This window comes from Rhododendron vialii, chromosome 2a, assembly GCF_030253575.1.
Source record: "Rhododendron vialii isolate Sample 1 chromosome 2a, ASM3025357v1".
Lineage (NCBI taxonomy): Eukaryota > Viridiplantae > Streptophyta > Magnoliopsida > Ericales > Ericaceae > Rhododendron > Rhododendron vialii.
This window is the reverse complement of record NC_080558.1, coordinates 5,789,132-5,803,075: the sequence shown is the minus strand read 5'-3', so window position 1 is coordinate 5,803,075 and position 13,944 is coordinate 5,789,132.

The following is a 13,944-nucleotide window of genomic DNA, read 5'->3' as shown; positions in this document are numbered from 1 at the left end:
GACCCACCACGAGTCAGCCCCAGCTGCCGATAGTCCTCGAGCATTACGTGCTCCCGGATTACTGAATAATTTCATCTCAAAAAGAAAGCAAGCTAGCTCCAGAGTCCAGACTCAACCCAAGCTGGTCAATTGAATACCCTAGAACGAATTTACAATACATGAGTAATTTTATTTCAGGCTCTGTTTGAACACTAAGACCTATATATTATCAATACTCATCAATTTGTGTACTTCACAATTGAACACTTATTGCATTAGCCCAAAATAAAGTACAGACTCCTAATGATAAAAATTAAAAAAAAGAGAGAAAAACGTATCTATTAATTAGCATCGGTATTGTGCTTTGGCTTCTCTATAAACGACAATCTACTACTCCATTCTTTTGAACTTCTCATAAATCTGATAATTTTGTCTTTATTTGAATTTTTTTGTATTTGTTAGTTTTGCGCCAAATTATTTTTGGGTTATTGATTCATCTCAACGAGAGTAATCGAAAATGTAAATTTTTTTTTTACTTTTACCCAAATATTTTTAGAAATAACCACTTTTTAGAAAAAAAACAAAATATTTTTGCTAGGAATTACCCTATTGACGAGTACGTGTGGGTACTATATATTGAAACAATCATTCTAAAACCACAAATACTTATACAAATATTTACCCAAATTCACTCACATTCACATTACGCCCTACACACACTACACCTCTAGTGTGTGTGAGACCCATCAAAACATGTTAGTGTGTGTGTAAGGTGGATATTTTTGTGGTTATATAATAATTGATAGTCAAATATTCTTCGGTATCTCTTTTTGTTTTCATTTTAATTGAGAATGATGGTTTGGCGTCCAATGAGAAAATATCAACCCATTGTGGTGGAAAATTTTTCAATGCCGAGTGGGTATCACGTGGTGCCCGCTCAGTTCATCCAAACTGTCCATCGCACAGTCCAAATGTGCCGAACGGGTACCACATAGGATATACCCACCCAGCACCGAAAAATTTCTTCATTATGGTACGAGGGAATCCAAACAACGGGCTGAATGAAATTCATTTCCCACTGAAATTAGGTCTCACTTTAACTTTATCTGGGGTCTTCACTAAAAGTCTGCTAAATAGACAAACTACATTAAATAAGCATATCCACACATACACAGTCATTTTCGTACGTATTTGAGAAGGACTGCGTGTGGAATTTTTTGCTCAAAGCCAATATTGGAATATTGGAGAAGCCAGTAAATGTTCTCTTTTGGTGTAAATGAGTGTTTTGCGAGACTTGATAAGAGAGAGTTTCGGTGAAGAGTTTTTGGTTGCATTTGGTGAGAGAATTTGTAATAAATGGCCATACGCTATAATATTGCACATAGAATGAGCTTTGGACGGTAGATTATAATATTGCATTATTATAATGTATGGCCGTACATTAATTTACTACTCTAATTTGTATTCCCTTCATCCCGCTTTAAAAGTTTTTTACAAGAATTTGTGAATTTTTAAACCCAAAATAATATGTTTTTAAGTATTATTTTTTTTAATTTTCTTACACCAAATTATTGAGCACTTTAATTTGGTGTGAAAAATAATAAAAGATATATTTTTGGATTTAAAAATGCAAAAATTTTTGTGGGAAACATTTAAAGTGGGACAGAAGGAGTATCTTTTTGGTTGTTTGAAGACATAATAGTGGCCAGTGGGTGTTTGTGTTGATTTTTTCGGGATGATTCTAGATTTCTGATTTTGCATTAAAATCTTAAAGCGAGCCTCAAACTCTTTACACAATCGACAATAAAATTCGATAATATTGGAGTTAGGCCTAGTTCCGCTAAGGTTTTCTTATTTGTTACGTACTTATTTTTCGTTTTACAAGATATGTCATTCTCTCACAATATATTACCTTAGGAATCTAGACTCATGAATCCGGTAGTGCTGCGGTGCACGCGGCCAATCCGGCCGTCCATCTCGACAATGGATAGTCCGGATTTTCATCCGAATAATGGACGGTTAGGATTTGTAGGAGCTCAGATTAAATTCAAGTCATTCACACCGAGATGGATAGTCGGATCAGCCGCACTACATGATGTAGTGCGGCGGGTGCATTACAACCCCTCCCATTCCCTAAGTCGCCGCAGGGTGGCACATAAACCATATCAGAGCTAACAACGAAAGCCAATGTAAATCCCACCCGAACTGCTATCCAACAAAGTGAATCGCAGGCACATTCCTGCAAAAAGGCGCAGATCACCGACGGACTAGTCCTTGCTGTCGCAAGCAACTGGACGCTACTCCGATGCGAGTGTTTTTTTATACTAGACGCCATCTCTCTTCTTGCCCCGGCCACTATGTATAGCATTAGGCCAATATACATATTAAGTTTTCACTAACAAAAATTACAAAAAAACTTAACGAATTTTACCATCTTATTTTCACTAACAAAAATTTTTTCAGCATTTTACCATTTCGTTTTCACTAACAAAAAAATTGTCAACAAAATTTTATTTTGCTACAGTACTAATTCTACTAAAAAATTCATTAACAACTTATTCATTACCGAAAACAACTTCATATTTCTCAACAACTTATTCACTACTGAAAAGACTTAATAGTTTTTCAACCACAAATAATAATTTACAAATATTTCACTACCGTAAATTAGAACCATAATGAGTAATGAGTGGTTTTTTTAGTCAATATCTGACTATTAGGAGGAGGATATCTGACTACTAGGTTGCGTCTCTCGAGGATTCCGCCCCCCTAACTACTCCTTACTATACAAGGCCTATTTTTCCAAAAAAAAAAAAAATGAGTTTTTTTCAGGTTTTTTTTTTTTTGAAACTAGCTTGAATAATTTTGAGAGAGAGAGAGAGAGTCTCGTTTCCATTTAGTTGAAAATGATCGTTGTGAAATGAGGGAATCAAAAGGACTGGATCAAATTCATTTTCCATTGAATTAGGCCCCACTTTATTTGGTGACAAAACAAGGGGCTAATATTTTGGGATAGTAGCTGCACAGGTCTTCACTGGAAGTCTGCTAAAAAAACAAACATAGTAGCTGCACAGGTCTTCACTGGAAGTCTGCTAAAAATGCACAGGTCTTCATTGGAAGTCTACTAAAAAAACAAAATGATCGTAATTGCACAGGTCTTCACTGGAAGTCTGCTAAAACAAACAAAATGATCGTTGTGAAATGAGGGAATCAAAAGGACTGAATCAAATTCATTTTCCATTGAACTAGGCCCCACTTTATTTGGTAACAAAACAAGGGGCTAATATTTTGGGATAGTAGCTGCACAGGTCTTCACCGGAAGTCTGCTAAAAAAACAAACATAGTAGCTGCACAGGTCTTCACTGGAAGCACAGGTCTTCACTGGAAGTCTGCTAAAAAAACAAAGGTCTTCACTGGAAGTCTACTAAAAAAACAAACATAGTAGCTGCACAGGTCTTCACTGGAAGTCTGCTAAAAAAACAAACAAAATATCGCAATTGCACATTGAGAAGAATTGTGTGGAGAGCAATTTTTGGCTCAAATTCATTTGTTTGTTTGTTTGACGATTCGTCCATTTATTAGTTTGGATTGAAAAAGCCGATAATCTCGCCTGGGCAAAGTTTTCTGACTTTTGGCTCTATTTTGACTTCTAATTAATGACTTCAGCCCGAGCTCAAGTTATCAAGAGTCGATCAGGTTCACCTCGATGCATAGAAATTTGGACTTTTGTTTTGAGTCTGGCTCAACCCAACATAGAGAATTTGTTAATTGTGACATATATTTTGAATTCAAAACATTTACATAATATGAATTTGTGTCTTGTTATGAGTTTTTAAATAAAAATGAATGAATTAGTATGCTAATGTTATGAATCTTTGTACAAGTGTTTAATCTCATTCAAAGCAATTCAAACCGAATGCATACGTGCGCAGACCCAAATAGAGATTTACTACATTACGCAGTAGTTCCTTATTATGTATTAGGAAACAACAAATAGTAAACGAGGTGGTGGGAGGGGAGCTTTCCTTTCCTTACGGACCTCACCACTTTGGCTTTCTCTCCATCGGCTTGATCGGAGAGCTTTCTTCTCCATTCACCGTTCTCCACCCTCGCTCTATCCCAAAAAATCCTGCCAATCGCCTCGATCCTCTCGTCTTCTTCACCGTTGCGCCTTCTCCGTCATGTAGTCATTGGTGTTCCATCACTGAGAGGTGCGTCTGCGGTTTGTGGATTAGTTTGCAGATGTGGTTGTCGGACTTTGTCTTTGTGCGCGTTTGATTCGCCGGAGTAGGAGTGCTAGATTGGTTGGGTGTTGATAGTGAGATTTTCTTTCTTTTGCATTTTTTTTCTTTGGTTGATTTTTTCCCTATATTTCTTTTGTGAAGTGTTTCTCTCCAACTTCTTACCGTGAGTCTTTCTCCCTTGTTTTTCGGGTTTTAATCCTTAATCTTCCATTCATAAATGTAAGTTTGCTATTCTATTTTGAGACCTTTCAAATGGTAATCCCTCTTAGAGAGTCAAAAATCTGTAACTGCATGCATAGTTTCAAAAAAATTACCATAGATTGTACTTCAAAAGAGTTACAATAAGGGTGACAATGTGGGACAATAAAATAAATGAAACATTATGACCTAAAATGTAATGATTACATGTGTTCTTAAAGAGTTAGAATCACTAAGAGGACTGTCGAGACCCATATTTTCGGAATTGGTTAAAAGATTTAATTTGATTAATATTGAAATATGAAATAAATGAGGGATTTATTGAATTATTTAATTTGGGATTAATGTGTTAGGATTATATATGCTAGTATGTGGGGGGGGGGGGGGGGGGGGGGGGGGGGGGGGGGGTTGTTGTTGTAGGAGATAAATCTCCCATCTCTCTCTCTCTCTCTCTCTCTCTCTCTCTCTCTCTCTCTCTCATACCAAAACCCACCCTCTAAGCTCAAAACCCATGGCAATCAACATCCATTCCACTCTCTAGACGTGATTTCAAGCTTGTGGGTCGTTGGATAGAGCTCAGAGAGGAGTATTCCAGGATGATTTCGAATTCGAAAACTAGGGCTCAATCAATCTCGTTGGGTTTCGTTCTCTAAGTTGAGGTAGAGATTTCTTGCTCTATCTATGTGTTTTTGTGATGATTGTGTGCCTTGTTCGTGCCCTAGATTGTTGTGTTTTGTTATTGGGTTGATCCTTGAAAATCTAGAGAAATCACTACTCGTAACGTCACCGTATCAATGCAAGCTTTTTCGTTGTATCGATACCATTTCCTTATCCTAAATCCAGTAGCATCAAAAGTGATGATTTGATTGCTGTTTTGTTATATCGATACCAGGAGCTTATGAGACAGTTTTGCCCACGTTGTTCCCACTTCGATTGTTTTGATTCCCAATCATTTCTAACACCTTGATCTATACGTCTTCAAACCACCTCTAAACTTGATTGTTCATACTCAAAGGACTCGTTGATCATTTCCATCTCTTTTGGCCCTCGTTGTAAGAAAGAAACATGTCGAATTCAATGTGTGTGTGGTGTCCGTTCATTGTATTTGCATGTAAATGTTTATGTGGACATTGTAGCATGTTATGATGAATGTTATGAACTAGTTGTATGTGGAGCATGATGTTATTAGGAAATGTGAAATAGATAGCATAATTGAGAACGATAGAACGATATGAAGAAAGCCACGGATCCACCGTATGGTGTGATGCCGGAAATGGGACGCACAAGGTCCCTAATGCTCGAAAGTACACTAGAAAGCCACAGATCCACTTTAAAGTGTGATGCCGGAATGAATACAGACGCACGAGATCCTTAATGCCCGGAAATGAGATCGAAACACATGACATAATGAAATTGGAGAACTTTAGAGATTATTAAGCTACTTGTATATGAATGGTGTTGGTTTCGAGATCTTATATTCTTGCACTTGTCCTTGGGGAAAACTTGTCATTGCTTATGTTCTTTTCGGTGCATCTATCTCCCATTTATATATAGCTTGAGCATAGATTTCTCTACTGGGCTAGTGTAGAGAAACCTATTATTATTTTTAGGTACTTCTCAAGGACATTGACATGGAGTGCTTGTTGTGCATTTGACCATACTTTTGCAAGCTAACACGTAGGAATTACCATGGCATCTTTTTAAAAATTCTTTTGAAGATATAATTGTAATTTCAATTATATTCTTTTGACTTGTGAACGTGTAATCTCTAAACTTACTCCCTTTGTACTATTATCTAAGAATTTTAGGTCGAAGTGCCATTATTGTAAACTTTTAAACTTGATCGTACTCTTGGTAGATTATGGGAAAACTTTTGGGGCATTATGATGTATATTTGCGATGGATTTTCATTTAGAAATGTTATATTTAATTTGTTGAAAATTGAGGGTATGACAACTTGGTATCAGAGCATAGGTTTAGAATATCTAGAGACCATAGGGAGACTTAGTCTCATGGGTTCAAAATTTATCGCATTCATTTACATGACATGCGTGTGCTTGTGTGATTAACATTCATGGAATTATGTGACATTGCATTTACGTTATCGTAGAGTGGCATAGATTTGTTAACCCGTGTCGAAAAGTTCAGGGCTTTGACCTCATAGAGATAATGCTGTGGTTAATAGTTTTCTTTCTTAATCATTGTAGTAAGATGCCTCCGAGGCTGTGCAAAAGGCGAGGTAGGGCAGGAAATTGGGGTGGCCGAGGTCGTGGTCGTGGCCGTGGAATACCGTTAGAGGATGAGGTTAGTCAACATGGGGAAAACCCAAGTGGGAATCTGAAGTCGATGGCCGAACCAGAAATAGAAACTCAGCACATTCCTAATCCGCCTGCTCGGGATATTGTCGAGGCATTTGTAGCAGCTAATCTTTTGCAACCACCTTCTAGGGATAATGCAAACAGTCGGGCTTTGGTAGCCATGTGAGAGTTCAGCAGTAGGAACCCACCGATGTTCGATGGGTTGAGTAGTGACCCCTTTGTGACCGATCAATGGTGGATGAAGCTACCATTGAGTGGGCATTCACATCAAACATTATTCCCGATCCGATTGTGAATTAGAGTACTCCACTTGTTTTTGATGAAGAAGTTACACAAACAAGTGAGGGTGGAAAAGTTAATCCGGCTGTTGATGATACTTTTTTGCCAACTAGTAACTTGCGGTCCATAAATGGAGTGTTTTTAAGACATCACACAACAAGCAGTGAGAAGGAAGTGTGCATCCAAAATTCTAATTGGGTGATAAAGAAAGATCCTTCAGTAGAGAGTTTAGTTTAGGTGCAACATTATACTCTTCTTACATCTGATGTGGGATTAGTAAATGATGAAGATCCAATGGATTTGATTGGTCGAAATTTGGTGTATCCAGTTGATAATGAAGCCAAATTATCCTATGTGAAAAGCCCCATTATCACTATAGGTGCACAAGAACATGTAAAGAGCATCCTTTATGGTAGCATCAGAAATCAAGATCCTTTCTGGGAACCTTATGAAGACTACTCGAGCAAGAGTCCGTCACTATCCATTCTAAAGCCTATTGATGGATTTAATTTTTTGACAGAAATTCATCTATAATTTTTAAAGGGTTGTTTACAATTTCGTGTTGGAAAAATAAATTTGAAGTATAAGAATGATGCAGACAAATGCAGGTGTTTCAAACTATTTGAAACAATTGAAACTCGAGGACGAGTTTTCTCAAGAGGGAGAGGATGATGCAGGCCGATATTTTAATTATTCTAGAAATATAGGAATCTTAATTTATTATTTTGAGTTTAGCATTTTAGCAGGAATGTTTTATTTTAGTCAAGATAATTTATAAGTATTTAGTTTTTCTAGTTTGATTTGATCTAGTATTCCTATTTTGAATAGGTTTCTTGGTTAAGGAAAATTAGGATTGATTTTATTTCCTTATGTTTATTTTCCTTTCTAGATTTTAAGGAAGCTAGGTTTAGGAATTCTATTAGTATAAATAAGGTTGTAAGCCTTAGGGCAAATTAGTTGTTTTATGACTTATAAAAATTTGAGAAGTTTCTCAAAATCGTTTGTTCGTAGAGAGAGTATTTCTAGTTCAAACTTATTCGTGATTGTCCTTGTTGTGTGTTCTTCTATTTCAACACGCCTCCCTGCATCATGTTACTTCACAGGCTCCAGAGGATTTGGTTGTGAATGGTACATTTCTTTTGTTCAATTCATTTGCTAAAGTACTATTTGATTTTAGAGCATTTCATTCATTTATTGCTGCATCGTTCGTATGTGCTGTGGAATTGGAAACTGAAAGTCTGAATCGATCGTTGTTTGTTGAGACACCCTTAGGGGGTAGGACACCTTTGGATCATATTTGTTGAGACTGTGAACTTCTTATTCATGATCGCCGATTCACCTTTGATTTCATTGTATTGGGAATGTCGGGCTTTGATCTGATTGTGGGAATGGATTGGCTATCTATGTTCCATGCCACCATTGATTGTTTCAAGCGTCGAGTTCGTATTTGTCCACCTGATGGTGCTTGCTTTAAGTTCTTCGAGGAACGTCGGGAACCGTCAGAGCCGCATTTGTGTGGGTCTCGAGAGTGGGAGTTCTTTTATTCTTTGTTGGCGAGTTTGACTCTAGATGAGGATATGTCCGTGCGTGGGGAATTGCCCCTTGTTGTTTGCAATTTTCCGGATGTATTTCTGAAGGAGTTACCCAGTCTACCTCCCGAGAGAGAAGTTGAATTCACTATCGAGTTACTTCCCGGTACAACGTTAATCTTTGTACCTCCTTATCATTTCGCCTCCGCCGAACTTAGGGAATTAAAGGTTCAATTGCAAGAGTTGAAAAATTTGGGGTTTATCCGTCCGAGCACATCTCCGTGGGGACACCGACACTTTTTGCGCAGAAGAAAGATGGTTCACTCTGTTTATGTATCGATTATCGTAAGCTCTTCCGTGCCACCGTTAAGAATAAATATCCTATGCCTAGAATCGACGACTTGTTTGACCAATCCCAGAGTACGACTTGTTTCTCTAAGATTGATTTGAGGTCCGGTTATTACCAGTTAAGAGTCTGAAGAGCGGATATTCCAAAAATCACTTTTCGTACTTGTTATGGCCATTATGAGTTCGCTCTGTTATGCCTTTTGGGTTGACAAATGCTCCGACAACATTAATGGACCAGATGGACCGTATCTTTTGTGCTTATCTCAACCACTTTGTGGTTGTATTCGTAGATGACATTCTTATCTATTCGCCTTCGGAGGAGGAACACCAATCTTATCTCACTATCAATCTTGAACTCTTGAAAGAGCATCACTTGTACACTAAACTTAGTAAGTGCGAGTTTTGGTTGTCCAAGTTCAAATTCTTAGGTCATGTGGTTTCGAAGGGTGGAGTGTTCGCTGATTCGGGGAAGGTGGAATCCGTTATGAATTGGCAACGGCCAAAGATTGTGTTCAAAATTCGTAGCTTCTTAGGTTTAACCGGATACTATTGCCGTTTCGTCTAAGACTTTTCACGTCTAGCGGCACCTATGACTAGGTTGACATGAAAAAGGACACATTTTATTTGGAGTGATGCATGCGAGTTGGCGTTCAAAGAATTGAAGAAGTGATTAACTACCGCGGCAGTTTTGGTTGTGCCCGAACGTGGAGTTGGCTACTCCGTTTATTGTGATCGATGCTTCAAAAGAAGGGCTTGGGTGCATTTTGATGCAATTGGGGCGAGTGGTAGCATATGGGTTGTGGCAATTGAAAACTCCCGAGCGGAATTATCCTACTCACAACTTAGAACTTGTGGCCGTCGTCTTTGCATTGAAAAGTTGGCATCATTACTTGTACAGTAAGAGATTTGAGGTCTTTTTCGATCATAAGAGTCTTAAATACCTTTTCTCCCAAAAAGAACTTAACTTGCGACTTTGGATGGAATACTTAGGGGACTATGACTTCAATTTGCAATATTATCCGGAGACGGTGAATGTGGTAGCCGACGCGTTAAGTAGAAAATCGACAAACCTTGCGAGTCTAGGAATTCACAAGTGGAAAATGATGAACGATTTGTATTTCTATGCCATGCACCTTAAGGAAGTTCGGGATGGAGTTACCTTGTGTAATTTGACCATTCAATTTACTCTATCGAGCCAAGTTATTGAAGCGCAACAACACGATGAGGAAGCAAAAGGGCTTCGTGCCAAGTTCCTTAGTGGAAATGCTGAAGAAGGGTGGATGATTCACGCCGAACGCAGCTTACATTATCAAGGGAAGTTGTTCGTACCCGTTTCGTGTCGGGAGGAAATCTTGCGAGAGTTCCAGCATTCTCCGTTAGCCGTTCATCTAAGAGGATAAAAAATGTATCACGATTTGCATAGGTAATTTTGGTGGTTCGGAATGAAGAGGGACGTCGTTATTTTTTTGTCTAATTAGGTGTCTCATGTGCCAACATGTGAAAGTCAAACATTAACGACCCTTGGGAGAGTAACAATCGTTACCAGTGGCGGAGTGGAAATGAGAAAGCGTGACAATGGATTTCGTTACGGGTTTATCTAGGTCGTCGAGAGGGCATGATGCTACATGGGTGATTGTGGACCATTTAACCACACTACTCATTTCTTACCTATTCAAGTTACCGATTCGATTGACACACTTAGTCGTTTGTACATTCAAGAGATTATCCGTCTTCATGGAATCCCCATTTCTATTGTGTCCGAACGAGATCTGAGGTTTACTGCGTACTTTTGGCAGAGTTTGCAGGTGGCTCTTGGCACCAATATTTTGTTTAGCACAGCGTATCATCCTCAAACGGATGGAAAATCCGAGCGAACGATTCAAATTTTGGAAGACATGCTTTGGGCTTGCATCATGGATTTTCGGGGTAGTTGGGAGGATCACTTGGCGTTAGTTGAATTCGCGAATAATAATAGTTATCAATCGAGTATCAAGATGGCACCGTATGAAGCTTTGTATGGGAGATCGTGCAGATCACCCGTGTGTTGGACTGAATTAGGATAGACTACGTTAGTAGGGCCATATATGATTAAGGAGACATCCGAGCGTATAAAAGCAATTCGCCAACGCCTTTTGAAAGCTCAAGAGAGAACAATCGAACAAGTTAAAGTGATTCGCCGAAGATTGTTGACCATGCAAAGTAGGCAAAAAAATTATGCCGATCGTCGTCGCCGATCGTTATCGTTTGAAGAAGGGGTTCACATTTTTCTTACGGTATCACCGTGTCGGGGCTTATCTCATTTTGGAAAAAAGGGGAAGCTTTCACCGCATTATATTGGGCCATTTGACATCATCGAGAAGATTAGGAAAGTCGCGTATCGCTTGGCTTTGCCACCAAAACTTTCGGGAGTGCATGATGTGTTCCACGTGTCGATGTTGAGGAAATATGAATCGAATCCATCTCATGTCTTAGAGGGGTCCGAACTAGAGTTGAAAGCTGACGCATCTTATGGAGAAGAACCGATACGTATCCTAGATTCGCGCAATCAAGCGTTGAGGGGTAAGACAATACCATTAATGCGTGTCTTGTGGAGTAACTAAGGTAAGGAAGAGTCGACTTGGGACCGAGAAGACGAGGTTAGAGAGAAATATTTGCACTTGTTTCCAGCGTAGAAACCAATGTGAGTGTCTAAGTTTAAACTTTTAAGTCATTATCGTTATTGCATAATTATTGTTGTTGTGACTTGGACATGTTTATGTGATGCATATTTTGATTGATTATGACTATCAAATTTGGAGGAAGAAATTTCTTTAAGGAAGGTAGGATATGTAGAGACCCGTATTTTCAAAATTTGTTTAAAGGTTTCATTAATGTTGGAATATGAAATAAATGAGAGATTTATTGAATTATTTGATTTGGGGTTAATGTGTTAGGATTGTTATTTGAAGTAGTGTTTGTGCAATTGACATATAAGCTAATATATAAGGGGTGTGTATGTGTGTTGTAAGAGATAAATCTCCCATCTCCTATCTCTCTCTCCCGACGCCTCTCCGTCTCTCTCGGCACCTCTATCTCTCTCACTCTCTCATACCAAAACCCACCCTTAAAGCTCAAACTCATGGCAATCAACCTCCATTCCACTCTCTAGATGTGATTTCAAGCTTATGGTTCATTGGATAGAGCTCGGAGAGGAGTATTCTTCGAGGATTTTGAATTCAAAAGCTAGGGCTTGATCAATCTCGTTCTGTTTTGTTCTCTAAGTTGAGGTAGAGATTTCTTGCCTTATCTATGTGTTTCTGTGATGATTTTGTGCCTTGTTTGTGCCCTAGATTGTTGTGTTTTGTTGTTGGGTTGATCCTTGAAAATCTGAAGAAATCGCTGCTCGTAATGTCACCGCATCGATACAAGCTTTTTCGTTGTATCGATACCATTTCCTTATCCTGAATCCAGTAGCATCAAAAGTTTTGATTTGATTGCTGTGTCGATACAAATTTTTTGTTGTATCGATACCAGGAGCTTATGGGACAATTTTGCCCACGTTGTTCCCACTTCGATTGTTTTGATTTCCAATTACTTCTAACACTTTCATACGTCTTCAAACCACCTTTAAACTTGATTACTCGTACTTAAAGGACTCGTTGATGATTTCCATCTCCTTTGGCCCTCGTTGTAATAAAGAAACGTGTCGAATTCAATGTGTGTGTGTGGTGTCCGTCCATCGTCTTTGCATGTAAACGTTTATGTGGACATTGTGGCATGTTATGATGAATGTTATGAACAAGTTGTATGTGGAGCATGATGTTATTAGGAAATGTGAAACGGATAGCATAATTGAGAACGATATAAAGAAAGCCACGGATCCACCTTATGGTGTGATGCTGGAAATGGGACGCACAGGGTACCTAATGCTCTGAAGGGCACTAGAAAGACATGGATTCACTTTAAAGTTTGATGCCGGAATGAATACGGATGCACGGGATCCTTAATGTCCGGAAATGAGATCGAAACATGCGACATAATGAAATTGAAGAACGTTAGAGATTGTAAAGCTATTTGTATATGAACAGTGTTGGTTTCAAGATCTTATATTCTTGCTCTTGTCCTTGTGGGAAATTTGTCATTGCTTATGTTCTTTCCGGTGTATCTATCATCCCATTTATACATAGCTTGAGCATAGATTTCTCTACTGGACTAGTGTAGCTCAATCTATTATTATTTTCAGGTACCTCTCAAGAATATTGACATAGAGTGCTTGCTGTGCATGTGCATTTGACCATACTTTTGAAAACTAACACGAAAGAATTATCATGACATCTTTTGTAAAATCTTTTTGAAGATATAATCGTAATTTCAATTATATTCTTTTGACTTGTGAACATGCAATCTCTAAACTTACTCCCTTTGAACTATTATCTAAGAATTTGGGGCCGGAGTGCCATTATTGTATACTTTTAAACTTGATCGTACTCTTGGTGTATTATAGAAAAGCTTTTGGGGTATTATGATTTATATTCGCGATGAATTTTCATTTAGAAATGTTATCTTTCTTTTTTTCACTACTAGAAAATTTCCGATAGGTGACGAAAAAGGTGGTGAAGAAATTTACTATTTTACTATAGATGACGAAACAACAAACTTTTCGTCATCAAAAGTCACTATAAGTGACAAAAAATTTATTTTTCGTCACCAAAAGTGACTTTCGGAGACAACCTATAGGTGACGATTGAAATAGTAAATTTCGTCACCTATAGCTTGTCTCCAAAAGTCACTTTTGGTGACAAAAAATAAATATTTCGTCACCTATAGTAACTTTTGGTGGCGAAATTTTTTCTGTTTCGTCAGCTATAGTAATATAGTAAAATAGTAAATTTCGTCACCACTTCTTTCGTCACCTATTGAAAATTTTCTAATAGTGTTTTTTTTTAAAATTGAGAGCGTGACAAGAACTAACATTAAGGAATGAAGAGACTGATAGGTAATCTGAACGAGCTCATATGCATGTATGCGTATTTTCCTTCCATGAGCACATCTGGATGTAACGGTATTGGA